Raw genomic sequence first — 18,016 nt, 5'->3', positions numbered from 1 at the left:
GGCAAGTGCATAAAATGTCATCTGTACAAACAGAAATATCATGTTTGTTTGCCACAGTTCCTCTAGCTTTCTCCCTAGAATATACGAATATGTAGAGCTGGTGTCTCCATTTGGATCCAATTACTGTATCCAAGCTCAAAATAAAATGTTCCCTGATAAAAAACATTGAAAACAATGATCATTGATAATACCCAGAAAATACAAACACAGAGGCTGTAGCAATATCTGGGATTGAGTTAGCCAAAACAGAACCGGATATTTCCGGTTTCATCCAGTCATATCTGGACAAAGTGGTGTGGAATTCATATGCAATGGAACGAGAAAATCAGAGTAAAATGGTTTTGGAGAAAAGCAAAGTCGTTCGTTAGGCAAGTGCATAAAATGTCAGCTATAGAAACAGAAATATCATGTTTGTTTGCCGCAGTTCCTCAAGCTTTCTCCCTAGAAAATACGAATGTGTAGAGCTGGTGTTCCCATGATGAACCAAATAGTGTTTCAACGGTACAAAATTAAATGTTCCCTGAAAAAAAAATTCAAATCAATAAGTCCATCAATAATATCCAGAAAACACAAACACAGAGGCTGTAGTAATATCTGGAATTGAATTAGCCAAAACTCAACCGGATATTTCTGGTTTCATCCAGTCATATCCGGACAAAATGGTGTGGAATTCGTATGCAATGGAGCAAGAAAACTACAGTAAAAATGGTTTTGGAGAAAAGCAAAGTCTTTTTGTTAGGCAATTGCTTAAAATGTCGTCTATACAAACCGAAATATCAGGTTGTTTGTTTGCCGCAGTTCCTCTAGCTTTCTCCCTAGAAAATACGAATGTGTAGAGCTGGTGTCCCCATGATGAACCAATTAGTGTTTCTACGGTACACAATTAAATGTTCCCTGATAAAAACATTCAAAACTATAAAGTCCATGGAAATTATCCGAAAAACACAAACACAGAGGCTTTAGCAAAATCTGGGATTGAGTTAGCCAGAACAAACCCGGGTATTTCCGGTTTCATCCAGTCATATCCGGAAAAACTTCTGTGGAATTCGTATGCAATGCACCGCGAAAATCACTGTCAAAATGGTTTTGGAGAAAAGCAAAGTCTTTTCGGTAGGCAAGTGCATAAAATGTCATCTATACAAACAGAAATATCAGGTTGTTTCTATGCCGCAGTTCCTCAAGCTTTCTCCCTAAAAAATATGAATGTGTAGAGCTGGAGTCCCCATGATGAACCAATTAGTGTTTCAACGGTACAAAATGAAACATTCCCTGAAAAACATTCAAAACAATAAAGTCCATCGATAATATCCAGAAAACACAAACACAGAGGCTTTCACAATATTTCGGATTGAGTTAGCCAAAACACAACCGGATATTTCTGGTTTCATCCATTCATATCTGGACAAAGTGGAGAGGAATTCGTATGCTATGAACCGAGAAAATCACAGTAAAAATGGTTTTGGAGAAAAGCAAAGTCTTTTCACTAGGCAAGTGCATAAAATGTTACCTAAACAAACAGAAATATCATGTTTGTTTGCCGCAGTCCCTCTATCTTTCTCCCTAGAAAATACGAATATGTAGAGCTGGTGTCTCCATGTGGAACCAATTACTGTATCCAAGCTCAAAATAATCTATTCCCCGATAAAAAACATTCAAAACAATAAAGGCCATTGATAATATCCAGAAAAAACAAACACAGAGGCTGTTGCAATATCTGGGATTGAGTTAGCCAAAACAGAACCGGATATTTCCGGTTTCATCCAGTCATATCTGGACAAAGTGGTGTGGAATTCATATGCAATGGAACGAGAAAATCAGAGTAAAATGGTTTTGGAGAAAAGCAAAGTCTTTCGTTAGGCAAGTGCATAAAATGTCAGCTATAGAAACAGAAATATCATGTTTGTTTGCCGCAGTTCCTCAAGCTTTCTCCCTAGAAAATACGAATGTGTAGAGCTGGTGTTCCCATTATGAACCAAATAGTGTTTCAACGGTACAAAATTAAATGTTCCCTGAAAAAAAAATTCAAACAATAAGTCCATCAATAATATCCAGAAAACACAAACACAGAGGCTGTAGTAATATCTGGGATTGAATTAGCCAAAACTCAACCGGATATTTCTGGTTTCATCCAGTCATATCCGGAAAGTGCTGTGGAATTTGTATGCAATGGACCAAGAAAACCACAGTAAAAATGGCTGTGGAGAAAAGCAAAGTCTTTTCGTTAGTCAAGTGCATAAAATGTCATCTATACAAGCAGAAATATCAGGTTGTTTGTATGCTGCAGTTCCTCTAGCTTTCTCCCTAGAAAATACGAATGTGTAGAGCTGGAGTCCCCATGATGAACCAATTAGTGTTTCAATGGTACAAAATGAAATGTTCCCTGATAAAAACATTCAAAACTATAAAGTCCATGGAAATTATCCGAAAAACACAAACACAGAGGCTTTAGCAAAATCTGGGATTGAGTTAGCCAGAACAAACCCGGGTATTTCCGGTTTCATCCAGTCATATCCGGACAAACTTCTGTGGAATTCGTATGCAATGCACTGAGAAAATCACAGTAAAATGGTTTTGAAGATAAGCAAAGTCTTTTCACTAGGCAAGTGCATAAAATGTTACCTACACAAACAGAAATATCATGTTTGTCTGCCGCAGTCCCTCTATCTTTCTCCCTAGAAAATACGAATATGTAGAGCTGGTGTCTCCATGTGGAACCAATTACTGTATCCAAGCTCAAAATAATCTATTCCCCGATAAAAAACATTCAAAACAATAAAGGCCATTGATAATATCCAGAAAAATAAACACAGAGGCTGTTGCAATATCTGGGATTGAGTTAGCCAAAACAGAACCGGATATTTCCGGTTTCATCCAGTCATATCTGGACAAAGTGGTGTGGAATTCATATGCAATGGAACGAGAAAATCAGAGTAAAATGGTTTTGGAGAAAAGCAAAGTCTTTCGTTAGGCAAGTGCATAAAATGTCAGCTATAGAAACAGAAATATCATATTTGTTTGCCACAGTTCCTCAAGCTTTCTCCCTAGAAAATACGAATGTGTAGAGCTGGTGTTCCCATTATGAACCAAATAGTGTTTCAACGGTACAAAATTAAATGTTCCCTGAAAAAAAATTCAAACAATAAGTCCATCGATAATATCCAGAAAACACAAACACAGAGGCTGTAGTAATATCTGGGATTGAATTAGCCAAAACTCAACCGGATATTTCTGGTTTCATCCAGTCATATCCGGAAAGTGCTGTGGAATTCGTATGCAATGGAACGAGAAAATCACAGTACAAATGGTTTTGGAGAAAAGCAAAGTCTTTTCCTTAGGCAAGTGCATAAAATGTCATCTATACAAACAGAAATATCATGTTTGTTTGCCGCAGTTCCTATAGCTTTCTCCCTAGAAAATATGAATGTGTAGAGCTGGTGTCCCCATGATGAACCAATTAGTGTTTCTACGTTACACAATTAAATGTTCCCTGATAAAAACATTCAAAACAATAAAGTCCATCGATAATCTCCAGAAAACACAAACACAGAAACTTTCACAATATATCACATTGAGTTAGCCAAAACACAACTGGATATTTCTGGTTTTATCCAGTCATATCCAGACAAACTGGTGTGGAATTCGTATGCAACGGACGGAGAAAATCTCAGTAAAAATGGTTTTGGAGAAAAGCAAAGTCTTTTTTGTTAGGCAAGTGCATAAAATGTCATCTATACAAACAGAATTATCATGTTTGTTTGCCACAGTTCCTCTAGCTTTCCGCTTAGAAAATTTGAATGTGTAGCGCTGGTGTCCCCATGTGGAACCATTAAGTGTTTCTACGGCACAAAATTAAATTTTTCCTGATAAAAAACATTCAAAACAATAAAGTCCATTGATAATATCCAGAAAACAAACACAGAGGCTTTCACAATATTTCAGATTGAGTAAGCCAAAGCCCAACCGCATATTTCTGGTTTCATCCAGTCATATCCAGAGAAAGTGGTTTGGAATTCGTATGCAGTGAACCGAGAAAATCACAGTAAAAATGATTTGGAGAAAAGCAAAGTCCTTTCATTAGGCAAGTAGATAAAATGTCATCTATAGAAACAGAAATATCATGTTTGTTTGTCGAAGTTCCTCTACCTTTATCCCTAGAAAATACGAATGTGTAGAGCTGGTGTCTCCATGTGGAAACAATTAGGGTTTCCAAGCACAAAATTAAATGTTCCCTGATAAAAAACATTCAAAGCGATAAGTTCCATGTATAATATCAGGAATACACAAACACAGAAGCTGTAGCAATATCTGGGATTTATTTAACAAAGAAAAAAAAAACGGATATTTCCGGTTTCATCCAGTCATATCCTGACAAAGCAGTGTGGAATTCATATGCAATGGACCGAGAAAATCACAGTAAAATTGCTTTTGGAGAAAAGCAAAGTCTTTTCATTAGGCAAGTGCATAAAATGTCATCTATACAAACAGAAATATCATGTTTGTTTGCTGCCGTTGCTCTAGCTTTCTCCCTAGAAAATAGGAATGTGTAGAGCTGGTGTCTCCATGTGGAACCAATTAGTGTTTCCAAGCAGAAATTAAATGTTCCCGGATAAAAAAGATTCAAAACAATAAAGTCCGTCGATAATGTCCAGAAAACACAAACAAAGAAACTTTCAAAATATTTCGGATTGAGTTAGCCAAAACAAAACAGGATAATTCCGGTTTCATCCACTCATATCCGGACAAACTGGTGTGGAATTTGTATGCAATGGACTGAGAAAATCACAGGAAAAATGGTTTTCGAGAAAAGCAAAGTCTTTTCATTAGGCAAGTGCATAAAATGTCATCTGTACAAACAGAAATATCATGTTTGTTTGCCACAGTTCCTCTAGCTTTCTCCCTAGAATATACGAATATGTAGAGCTGGTGTCTCCATTTGGATCCAATTACTGTATCCAAGCTCAAAATAAAATGTTCCCTGATAAAAAACATTGAAAACAATGATCATTGATAATACCCAGAAAATACAAACACAGAGGCTGTAGCAATATCTGGGATTGAGTTAGCCAAAACAGAACCGGATATTTCCGGTTTCATCCAGTCATATCTGGACAAAGTGGTGTGGAATTCATATGCAATGGAACGAGAAAATCAGAGTAAAATGGTTTTGGAGAAAAGCAAAGTCGTTCGTTAGGCAAGTGCATAAAATGTCAGCTATAGAAACAGAAATATCATGTTTGTTTGCCGCAGTTCCTCAAGCTTTCTCCCTAGAAAATACGAATGTGTAGAGCTGGTGTTCCCATGATGAACCAAATAGTGTTTCAACGGTACAAAATTAAATGTTCCCTGAAAAAAAAATTCAAATCAATAAGTCCATCAATAATATCCAGAAAACACAAACACAGAGGCTGTAGTAATATCTGGAATTGAATTAGCCAAAACTCAACCGGATATTTCTGGTTTCATCCAGTCATATCCGGACAAAATGGTGTGGAATTCGTATGCAATGGAGCAAGAAAACTACAGTAAAAATGGTTTTGGAGAAAAGCAAAGTCTTTTTGTTAGGCAATTGCTTAAAATGTCGTCTATACAAACCGAAATATCAGGTTGTTTGTTTGCCGCAGTTCCTCTAGCTTTCTCCCTAGAAAATACGAATGTGTAGAGCTGGTGTCCCCATGATGAACCAATTAGTGTTTCTACGGTACACAATTAAATGTTCCCTGATAAAAACATTCAAAACTATAAAGTCCATGGAAATTATCCGAAAAACACAAACACAGAGGCTTTAGCAAAATCTGGGATTGAGTTAGCCAGAACAAACCCGGGTATTTCCGGTTTCATCCAGTCATATCCGGAAAAACTTCTGTGGAATTCGTATGCAATGCACCGCGAAAATCACTGTCAAAATGGTTTTGGAGAAAAGCAAAGTCTTTTCGGTAGGCAAGTGCATAAAATGTCATCTATACAAACAGAAATATCAGGTTGTTTCTATGCCGCAGTTCCTCAAGCTTTCTCCCTAAAAAATATGAATGTGTAGAGCTGGAGTCCCCATGATGAACCAATTAGTGTTTCAACGGTACAAAATGAAACATTCCCTGAAAAACATTCAAAACAATAAAGTCCATCGATAATATCCAGAAAACACAAACACAGAGGCTTTCACAATATTTCGGATTGAGTTAGCCAAAACACAACCGGATATTTCTGGTTTCATCCATTCATATCTGGACAAAGTGGAGAGGAATTCGTATGCTATGAACCGAGAAAATCACAGTAAAAATGGTTTTGGAGAAAAGCAAAGTCTTTTCACTAGGCAAGTGCATAAAATGTTACCTAAACAAACAGAAATATCATGTTTGTTTGCCGCAGTCCCTCTATCTTTCTCCCTAGAAAATACGAATATGTAGAGCTGGTGTCTCCATGTGGAACCAATTACTGTATCCAAGCTCAAAATAATCTATTCCCCGATAAAAAACATTCAAAACAATAAAGGCCATTGATAATATCCAGAAAAAACAAACACAGAGGCTGTTGCAATATCTGGGATTGAGTTAGCCAAAACAGAACCGGATATTTCCGGTTTCATCCAGTCATATCTGGACAAAGTGGTGTGGAATTCATATGCAATGGAACGAGAAAATCAGAGTAAAATGGTTTTGGAGAAAAGCAAAGTCTTTCGTTAGGCAAGTGCATAAAATGTCAGCTATAGAAACAGAAATATCATGTTTGTTTGCCGCAGTTCCTCAAGCTTTCTCCCTAGAAAATACGAATGTGTAGAGCTGGTGTTCCCATTATGAACCAAATAGTGTTTCAACGGTACAAAATTAAATGTTCCCTGAAAAAAAAATTCAAACAATAAGTCCATCAATAATATCCAGAAAACACAAACACAGAGGCTGTAGTAATATCTGGGATTGAATTAGCCAAAACTCAACCGGATATTTCTGGTTTCATCCAGTCATATCCGGAAAGTGCTGTGGAATTTGTATGCAATGGACCAAGAAAACCACAGTAAAAATGGCTGTGGAGAAAAGCAAAGTCTTTTCGTTAGTCAAGTGCATAAAATGTCATCTATACAAGCAGAAATATCAGGTTGTTTGTATGCTGCAGTTCCTCTAGCTTTCTCCCTAAAAAACACGAATGTGTAGAGCTGGTGTCCCCATGATGAACCAATTAGTGTTTCAACGGTACAAAATGAAATGTTCCCTGATAAAAACATTCAAAACAATAAAGTCCATCGATAATATCCAGAAAACACAAACACAGAGGCTTTCACAATATTTCGGATTGAGTTAGCCAAAACACAACCGGATAGTTCTGGTTTCGTCCAGTCATATCTGGACAAAGTGGAGTGGAATTCGTATTCTATGGACCGAGAAAATCACAGTAAAAATGGTTTGGAGAAAAGCAAAGTCTTTTCATTAGGCAAGTGCATAAAATGTTACCTACACAAACAGAAATATCATGTTTGTTAGCCGCAGTTCCTCTATCTTACTCCCTAGAAAATACAAATATGTAGAGCTGGTGTCTCCATGTGGAACCAATTACTGTATCCAAGCTCAAAATAAACTGTTCCCCGATAAAAAACATTCAAAACAATAAGGCCATTGATAATATCCAGAAAAAACTAACACAGAGGCTGTAGCAATATCTGGGATTGAGTTAGCCAAAACAGAACCGGATATTTCCGGTTTCATCCAGTCATATCTGGACAAAGTGGTGTGGAATTCATATGCAATGGAACGAGAAACTCAGAGTAAAATGGTTTTGGAGAAAAGCAAAGTCGTTCGTTAGGCAAGTGCATAAAATGTCAGCTATAGAAACAGAAATATCATGTTTGTTTGCCGCAGTTCCTCGAGCTTTCTCCCTAGAAAATACGAATGTGTAGAGCTGGTGTCCCCATGATGAACCAATTAGTGTTTCTACGTTACACAATTAAATGTTCCCTGATAAAAACATTCAAAACAATAAAGTCCATCGATAATCTCCAGAAAACACAAACACAGAAACTTTCACAATATATCACATTGAGTTAGCCAAAACACAACTGGATATTTCTGGTTTTATCCAGTCATATCCAGACAAACTGGTGTGGAATTCGTATGCAACGGACGGAGAAAATCTCAGTAAAAATGGTTTTGGAGAAAAGCAAAGTCTTTTTTGTTAGGCAAGTGCATAAAATGTCATCTATACAAACAGAATTATCATGTTTGTTTGCCACAGTTCCTCTAGCTTTCCGCTTAGAAAATTTGAATGTGTAGAGCTGGTGTCCCCATGTGGAACCATTAAGTGTTTCTACGGCACAAAATTAAATTTTTCCTGATAAAAAACATTCAAAACAATAAAGTCCATTGATAATATCCAGAAAACAAACACAGAGGCTTTCACAATATTTCAGATTGAGTAAGCCAAAGCCCAACCGCATATTTCTGGTTTCATCCAGTCATATCCAGAGAAAGTGGTTTGGAATTCGTATGCAGTGAACCGAGAAAATCACAGTAAAAATGATTTGGAGAAAAGCAAAGTCCTTTCATTAGGCAAGTAGATAAAATGTCATCTATAGAAACAGAAATATCATGTTTGTTTGTCGAAGTTCCTCTACCTTTCTCCCTAGAAAATACGAATGTGTAGAGCTGGTGTCTCCATGTGGAAACAATTAGGGTTTCCAAGCACAAAATTAAATGTTCCCTGATAAAAAACATTCAAAGCGATAAGTTCCATGTATAATATCAGGAATACACAAACACAGAAGCTGTAGCAATATCTGGGATTTATTTAACAAAGAAAAAAAAAACGGATATTTCCGGTTTCATCCAGTCATATCCTGACAAAGCAGTGTGGAATTCATATGCAATGGACCGAGAAAATCACAGTAAAATTGCTTTTGGAGAAAAGCAAAGTCTTTTCATTAGGCAAGTGCATAAAATGTCATCTATACAAACAGAAATATCATGTTTGTTTGCTGCCGTTGCTCTAGCTTTCTCCCTAGAAAATAGGAATGTGTAGAGCTGGTGTCTCCATGTGGAACCAATTAGTGTTTCCAAGCAGAAATTAAATGTTCCCGGATAAAAAAGATTCAAAACAATAAAGTCCGTCGATAATGTCCAGAAAACACAAACAAAGAAACTTTCAAAATATTTCGGATTGAGTTAGCCAAAACAAAACAGGATAATTCCGGTTTCATCCACTCATATCCGGACAAACTGGTGTGGAATTTGTATGCAATGGACTGAGAAAATCACAGGAAAAATGGTTTTCGAGAAAAGCAAAGTCTTTTCATTAGGCAAGTGCATAAAATGTCATCTGTACAAACAGAAATATCATGTTTGTTTGCCACAGTTCCTCTAGCTTTCTCCCTAGAATATACGAATATGTAGAGCTGGTGTCTCCATTTGGATCCAATTACTGTATCCAAGCTCAAAATAAAATATTCCCTGATAAAAAACATTGAAAACAATGATCATTGATAATACCCAGAAAATACAAACACAGAGGCTGTAGCAATATCTGGGATTGAGTTAGCCAAAACAGAACCGGATATTTCCGGTTTCATCCAGTCATATCTGGACAAAGTGGTGTGGAATTCATATGCAATGGAACGAGAAAATCAGAGTAAAATGGTTTTGGAGAAAAGCAAAGTCGTTCGTTAGGCAAGTGCATAAAATGTCAGCTATAGAAACAGAAATATCATGTTTGTTTGCCGCAGTTCCTCAAGCTTTCTCCCTAGAAAATACGAATGTGTAGAGCTGGTGTTCCCATGATGAACCAAATAGTGTTTCAACGGTACAAAATTAAATGTTCCCTGAAAAAAAAATTCAAATCAATAAGTCCATCAATAATATCCAGAAAACACAAACACAGAGGCTGTAGTAATATCTGGAATTGAATTAGCCAAAACTCAACCGGATATTTCTGGTTTCATCCAGTCATATCCGGACAAAATGGTGTGGAATTCATATGCAATGGAGCAAGAAAACTACAGTAAAAATGGTTTTGGAGAAAAGCAAAGTCTTTTTGTTAGGCAATTGCTTAAAATGTCGTCTATACAAACCGAAATATCAGGTTGTTTGTTTGCCGCAGTTCCTCTAGCTTTCTCCCTAGAAAATACGAATGTGTAGAGCTGGTGTCCCCATGATGAACCAATTAGTGTTTCTACGGTACACAATTAAATGTTCCCTGATAAAAACATTCAAAACTATAAAGTCCATGGAAATTATCCGAAAAACACAAACACAGAGGCTTTAGCAAAATCTGGGATTGAGTTAGCCAGAACAAACCCGGGTATTTCCGGTTTCATCCAGTCATATCCGGAAAAACTTCTGTGGAATTCGTATGCAATGCACCGCGAAAATCACTGTCAAAATGGTTTTGGAGAAAAGCAAAGTCTTTTCGGTAGGCAAGTGCATAAAATGTCATCTATACAAACAGAAATATCAGGTTGTTTCTATGCCGCAGTTCCTCAAGCTTTCTCCCTAAAAAATATGAATGTGTAGAGCTGGAGTCCCCATGATGAACCAATTAGTGTTTCAACGGTACAAAATGAAACATTCCCTGAAAAACATTCAAAACAATAAAGTCCATCGATAATATCCAGAAAACACAAACACAGAGGCTTTCACAATATTTCGGATTGAGTTAGCCAAAACACAACCGGATATTTCTGGTTTCATCCATTCATATCTGGACAAAGTGGAGAGGAATTCGTATGCTATGAACCGAGAAAATCACAGTAAAAATGGTTTTGGAGAAAAGCAAAGTCTTTTCACTAGGCAAGTGCATAAAATGTTACCTAAACAAACAGAAATATCATGTTTGTTTGCCGCAGTCCCTCTATCTTTCTCCCTAGAAAATACGAATATGTAGAGCTGGTGTCTCCATGTGGAACCAATTACTGTATCCAAGCTCAAAATAATCTATTCCCCGATAAAAAACATTCAAAACAATAAAGGCCATTGATAATATCCAGAAAAAACAAACACAGAGGCTGTTGCAATATCTGGGATTGAGTTAGCCAAAACAGAACCGGATATTTCCGGTTTCATCCAGTCATATCTGGACAAAGTGGTGTGGAATTCATATGCAATGGAACGAGAAAATCAGAGTAAAATGGTTTTGGAGAAAAGCAAAGTCTTTCGTTAGGCAAGTGCATAAAATGTCAGCTATAGAAACAGAAATATCATGTTTGTTTGCCGCAGTTCCTCAAGCTTTCTCCCTAGAAAATACGAATGTGTAGAGCTGGTGTTCCCATTATGAACCAAATAGTGTTTCAACGGTACAAAATTAAATGTTCCCTGAAAAAAAAATTCAAACAATAAGTCCATCAATAATATCCAGAAAACACAAACACAGAGGCTGTAGTAATATCTGGGATTGAATTAGCCAAAACTCAACCGGATATTTCTGGTTTCATCCAGTCATATCCGGAAAGTGCTGTGGAATTTGTATGCAATGGACCAAGAAAACCACAGTAAAAATGGCTGTGGAGAAAAGCAAAGTCTTTTCGTTAGTCAAGTGCATAAAATGTCATCTATACAAGCAGAAATATCAGGTTGTTTGTATGCTGCAGTTCCTCTAGCTTTCTCCCTAAAAAACACGAATGTGTAGAGCTGGTGTCCCCATGATGAACCAATTAGTGTTTCAACGGTACAAAATGAAATGTTCCCTGATAAAAACATTCAAAACAATAAAGTCCATCGATAATATCCAGAAAACACAAACACAGAGGCTTTCACAATATTTCGGATTGAGTTAGCCAAAACACAACCGGATAGTTCTGGTTTCGTCCAGTCATATCTGGACAAAGTGGAGTGGAATTCGTATTCTATGGACCGAGAAAATCACAGTAAAAATGGTTTGGAGAAAAGCAAAGTCTTTTCATTAGGCAAGTGCATAAAATGTTACCTACACAAACAGAAATATCATGTTTGTTAGCCGCAGTTCCTCTATCTTACTCCCTAGAAAATACAAATATGTAGAGCTGGTGTCTCCATGTGGAACCAATTACTGTATCCAAGCTCAAAATAAACTGTTCCCCGATAAAAAACATTCAAAACAATAAGGCCATTGATAATATCCAGAAAAAACTAACACAGAGGCTGTAGCAATATCTGGGATTGAGTTAGCCAAAACAGAACCGGATATTTCCGGTTTCATCCAGTCATATCTGGACAAAGTGGTGTGGAATTCATATGCAATGGAACGAGAAACTCAGAGTAAAATGGTTTTGGAGAAAAGCAAAGTCGTTCGTTAGGCAAGTGCATAAAATGTCAGCTATAGAAACAGAAATATCATGTTTGTTTGCCGCAGTTCCTCGAGCTTTCTCCCTAGAAAATACGAATGTGTAGAGCTGGTGTTCCCATTATGAACCAAATACTGTTTCAACGGTACAAAATTGAATGTTCCCTGAAAAAAAAATTCAAAACAATAAGTCCATCGATAATATCCAGAAAACACAAACACAGAGGCTGTAGTAATATCTGGGATTGAATTAGCCAAAACTCAACCGGATATTTCTGGATTCATCCAGTCATATCCGGACAAAGTCGTGTGGAATTCGTATGCAGTGGACCGAGAAAACCACAGTAAAAATGGTTTTGGAGAAAAGCAAAGTCTTTTTGTTAGGTAATTGCTTAAAATGTCATCTATACAAACCGAAATATCAGGTTGTTTGTTTGCCGCAGTTCCTATAGCTTTCTCCCTAGAAAATACGAATGTGTAGAGCTGGTGTCTCCATGTGGAACCAATTAGTGTTTCCAAGCACAATATTAAATATTCCCTGATAAAAAACATTCAAAACTACAAAGTCCATGGAAAATATCCGAAAAACACAAACACAGAGGCTTTAGCAAAATCTGGGATTGAGTTAGCCAGAACAAACCCGGGTATTTCCGGTTTCATCCAGTCATATCCGGACAAACTTCTGTGGAATTCGTATGCCATGCACCGCGAAAATCACTGTCAAAATGGTTTTGGAGAAAAGCAAAGTCTTCTCGTTAGGCAAGTGCATAAAATGTCATCTATACAAACAGAAATATCAGGTTGTTTGTGTGGCGCAGTTCCTCTAGCTTTCTCCCTAAAAAATACGAATGTGTAGAGCTTGTGTCTCCATGTGGATCCAATTAGTGTTCGCAAGCACAAAATTAAATGTATCCTGATAAAAAAAAATCAACACAATAAAGTGTATCGATAATATCAGGAAAATACAAACACAGAGGCTGTAGCAATATCTGGGATTGAGTTAGCCAAAACAAAACCGGATATTTCTGGTTTCATCCAGTCATATCTGGACAAACGGGTGTGGAATTCGTATGCAATGGACCGAGAAAATCACATTAAAAATGATTTTAAAGAAAAGCAAAGTCTTTTCATTAGGCAAATGCATCAAATGTCATCTATAGAAACAGAAATATCAGGTTTATTTGCCGCAGTTCCTCTAGCTTTCTCCCTAGAAAATACAAATGTGTAGAGCTTGTGTCTCCATTTGGAATAATTAGTGTATCCAAGGACAAAATTAAATGTTCCCTGATAAAAAAAAACACTCAAAACAATAAAGTCCATCGATAATATCAGGAAAACACAAACACAGAGGATGTAGCAATATTTGGGATTGAGTTAGCCAAAACACAACCGTATATTTCTGGTTTCATCCAGTCATATCCGAACAAACTGGTGTTGGATTCGTATGCAATGGACCAAGAAAATCAGAGTAAAAATGGTTTTGGAGAAATGCAAAGTCTTTTCGTTAGGCAAGTGCATAAAATGTCATCGATACTAACAGAAATATCATGTTTGTTTGCCGCAGTTCCTGTATCTGTCTCCCTAGAAAATACGAATATGTAGAGCTGGTGTCTCCATGTGGAACCAATTACTGTATGCAAGCTCATAATTAAATGTTCCTCGATAAAAAAACATTCAAAACACAAAAGTCCATTGATAATATCCAGAAAAAACAAACACAGAGGCGGTAACAATATCTGGGATTGAGTTAGCCAAAACACAACCGGATCTTTCTGGTTTCATCCAGTCATATCCAGACAAACTCGTGTGGAATTCGTATGCAATGGACTGAGAAAATTACAGTAAAATGGTTTTGGAGAAAAGCAAAGTCTTTTCGTTAGGCAAGTGCATAAAATGTCATCTATACAAACAGAAATATCATGTTTGTTTGCCACAGTTCCTCTAGCTTTCTCACTAGAAAATACAAATATGTAGAGCTTGTGTCTCCATGTGGAACCAATTAGTGTTTCCAATCAGAAAATTAAATGTTCCCTGGAGAGCGGTAAGATGGCGGAATAGGAAAGGAGCACATTGGTAGTTCGGCAAGACACAGGTTCATAAAAGTTGAGATACTGCAGGGTCAAGGAAGAGTAGGCGAATAAACAACACAGGAAATCTTCTGGAACTAGTGATTCTCACTGGACCTGCGTGGAGAGCGTGGGAGCCCAAGTTCGGGACACCAGCGGCAGACTCAACACACCAGCACTGGAACGCGAGGTGAGCCGAACCTTAATAGCCCGAGAAACCAGCGGGCAAGCGGAAAGAGGAGACTAGAGGGAATGAGGCTTGAAACTCCGTGGGGAAAATTTCACCAGGCTAACTAGAAGAGAGAGAGGAAAAAAAAAGTGACCGATACGGACAGGAGTTTCTCTCTCTCCCCTCACCTCTCAAAGGATAGCAAGACAAAGAGCAGGAGCCATTTTGGACATACGTCATAATCAGGGCGACCTCAGGTCTGCAGCGGCCCTGAGCCTAGCAGAAAAACCTGACTCTGGGGGGAGGGGTGAAATAACAGGAGATTAGCATCTAACTTGGCAACCCAGTGGGAGACTGCAGGAGAATTGGAGCCCACACCGAGGGCAGCAGAGATTCCCTGTGTGGTTCTTGGGAAAGAGCTTCTGATCTCTGGCTCCTGGGGGTATATCATTTGCCTGCTAACTACCTCCAATTACGTTCAGCTGTGCGGAATTACTTCCCTTTTGAATCAAAAAAAAAAAAAGAGAGAGATTTACCACGCCTAACCTGGGAGTGTCATCTTTGACACACCCTCAACCCTGAGGAATCAAACACAGCTCTCAGGCCACACTCATCTCAAGCCTCTAAGGCTCCACCGAAATCAGACAGTCCACTTAATATAGAGCCATAGTGTAACAAGAAAAAACACCACAGTGAAGAAAGCAAATATCTCCAACATGCCAAACAACAAACGCAAAACACAAGCTAACAAGAACAAGGAAGGCAAATCAAAGAAAAGAAGAAGAAATTAGAAATCTCAAAAAATATTGTCGGGAATCTACAGGATACTATTAAAAAACCTAACATTCGGGTTCTAGGAGTTCCTGAAGGCATGGAGAGGGAGAAAGGATTAGAAGGCATTTTCAGTGAGATGCTAGCAGATAATTTCCCAGGTTTGGAGAAGGACAGAAGCATCTTAGTACAGGAAGCTTATAGAACCCCTAATAAACATGACCAAAAGAGATCATCACCACGACACGTTGTAATCCAACTCACCACAGTGAAACATAAAGAAAAGATTCTAAAAGGTGCAAGAGAGAAACGTCAGATTACTCTTAGAGGATCTCCAATTAGACTCACAGCAGACTTCTCATCAGAAACCGTACAAGCTAGAAGGGAATGGCGAGACATAGCCCAGGCACTAAGAGAGAAAATCTGCCAGCCCAGAATATTATATCCTGCAAAGCTCTCATTTGTGAATGAAGGTGAAATTAAGACTTTTCATAGCAAACAGAAACTGAAAGAATTTGTTGCCACTCATCCTGCCCTGCAAAAGATGTGTTACACACAGAAACACAGAAACATGGTCATCAATATGAAAGAAGGTAAAGGAAGGAAACCTCACAGCAAAAGATCACAGGAAGCTCAATTTCTCTTTGACATAGAATGAAACTCTGAGGCTCTGTTAAAGCAATGTGCTAAAGTAATCTATTACGTTCTCTTGATGTCTGTTAAATTCTAATTGTTCAAAAACAGCTGAACTGTTATTAAGAGCTATGGGTTATTTAAATATGTGCTTATTTTCAAAGATTTGAATAATCACCTTGTAACAATGATCAAATTTGGTCTATGTTATGTCATGATTTTAAGGACTCTTATTTCAACCAGATATTTTGGATTTTGAGCCTTCTTGGCATTCTTGACAGGCATTCAAAAAATCAAAGTTTCAAACAAGCTGGACTCTAAAATTTCCAGTAAATCCTGGACTTTGGTTTTTCCAGTTTGGGCCCAACTGAAAAAATCGAAGGGCCTATGTCTCTCATCTTATAGAGACACCAACTAATCAGGCTATTTGGATTATATTAGAAGGACTGTGTCAAGATGTGATGTGGTACCAAACTTTAAGTTTCTATAATGGAAAATGCTATTAATACAAATATTGGAGAATTAAAAAGTCTAATGATCTTGTGTTACTAGACATGATAGTTATCTTAATGAGAAAGCCCCAGAGGCCTAAAGGGTTAAATACTTGTAAAATCCTACAGGTGCTTTCAAAAATACTGTGAAGTAAGCAAGTGCCTCTTGTTGGCTGATGAGTTTATAATTGTAAACATGGCGACTTAAAGTCTTTTGTCATCCACAGTTATATATGATTTGCTGCTCATAAAACTAAAGCATTGTTGGTTCTGGGTTTAGCTGTCCTCCTATAGGTTCCTATGGATTTTTTCCAGCCACTTCTATTGTATTCAGTACTTTGGGATGGCTCTGTAAACACATGAAGCCAATAATGTATTAACAGTACCAACTGAGAGAAAGTATGGTTAACTGAGGTTACTAAAAACAAAAAGCAATTCAAATCAATTGGCAATCTACAAAAAGAGTTAAAGATTTTAAAAGCTATTATTAAAATTGCTATATTGGTCTATTATGCTATGTTATGTGTGTGTACATATTGTATGTCCACATGGGGAAATTTTATTAAGAGTTTTATTTTAAATGGCTTAAGGATAAGATTGTCCATAAATTTAAGCTGCTAAAATCAATCAAAGATACATTTTAATTCATGTGACCTGAATCTGTGTATCATATGTTTTAAACTTGTTGGTAGAAAGAAATGAAAAACATTTTATATGTTTGTGCTTAAGTTTACTGGCTAAACAAACTACACCATGTTAGATATTTAAGAGGTGTTTTCAAATACATGATTCTTAAAATTTATAGAAGGCATTGGACCTTCTGGCAAATGTTTTCTTAAGTTGTTATCTAATGGTTGAAACGGTTTGCTAAGTATTCATGTAATATTGCTATTGTTAGCAAGTGGTCTAGGACTTGCTCCCTCAATTCTCTATTCTAAGCCCAACTTGTTCTTTCATTTCTCTATTCTCTTCAAGGTAGGAAACTAATTCTATTCGGAAGGAATCTGTAGGATGTACAATTTAATCTTTAGACCTTATAAAATAGACGGTTAACATTTTTCTGTAACAGCATAGCCAAAATAAGAACTTAAATAATAATCTCATAGCTAGATTCACTTGGCCATCAGCAAAGTATACAGTAAGTAGAAATAACCTCCCTTTCAGACCAAAGGGAAAGAAAGTTTTTAAGTGAGAATATAATTTTCCTCATGGGCATTGTCTACCTTAGAAAAACTACTACAGAACATGCCTGTGACTATAGACTTGTAGTTCAGGCCACCGAAGATTAGAGATGGGACATGGGCACTCCCTTGACTTGCATCCTCTGGTCTGCTTGAACACAAACCAGGAGGAAAATAAAGCTAGGCATTAGAAGCAATGGGTGGCAGGCCTATTCATGGCTGATCTGTACAGTGATCTGCCCTCAAGGAGACCCAACAGGCCAGTCCACTGCAGTGGCTTTCAATGTGGTAAGCCTGGGCTTCAGCAGAAGTCAGCTTGTGAAGAGCCCTGGCAGCTCTGCCAAGAGTTGGATCACTGGAAATGGACCTGCCCTGGAGTCGAAGCATTCCCAGGTCAGAGCCACAGATCTTATTGGCTCTAAGCTGAAAAGCCCTTCACTCAGCCCAACTTCCAAAGTGACCACTGTAGCT

This window comes from Lepus europaeus, unplaced genomic scaffold (assembly GCF_033115175.1).
Source record: "Lepus europaeus isolate LE1 unplaced genomic scaffold, mLepTim1.pri SCAFFOLD_83, whole genome shotgun sequence".
In the NCBI taxonomy this organism is placed as follows: Eukaryota; Metazoa; Chordata; class Mammalia; order Lagomorpha; family Leporidae; genus Lepus; species Lepus europaeus.
Note: the sequence above shows the minus strand (reverse complement) of the source record.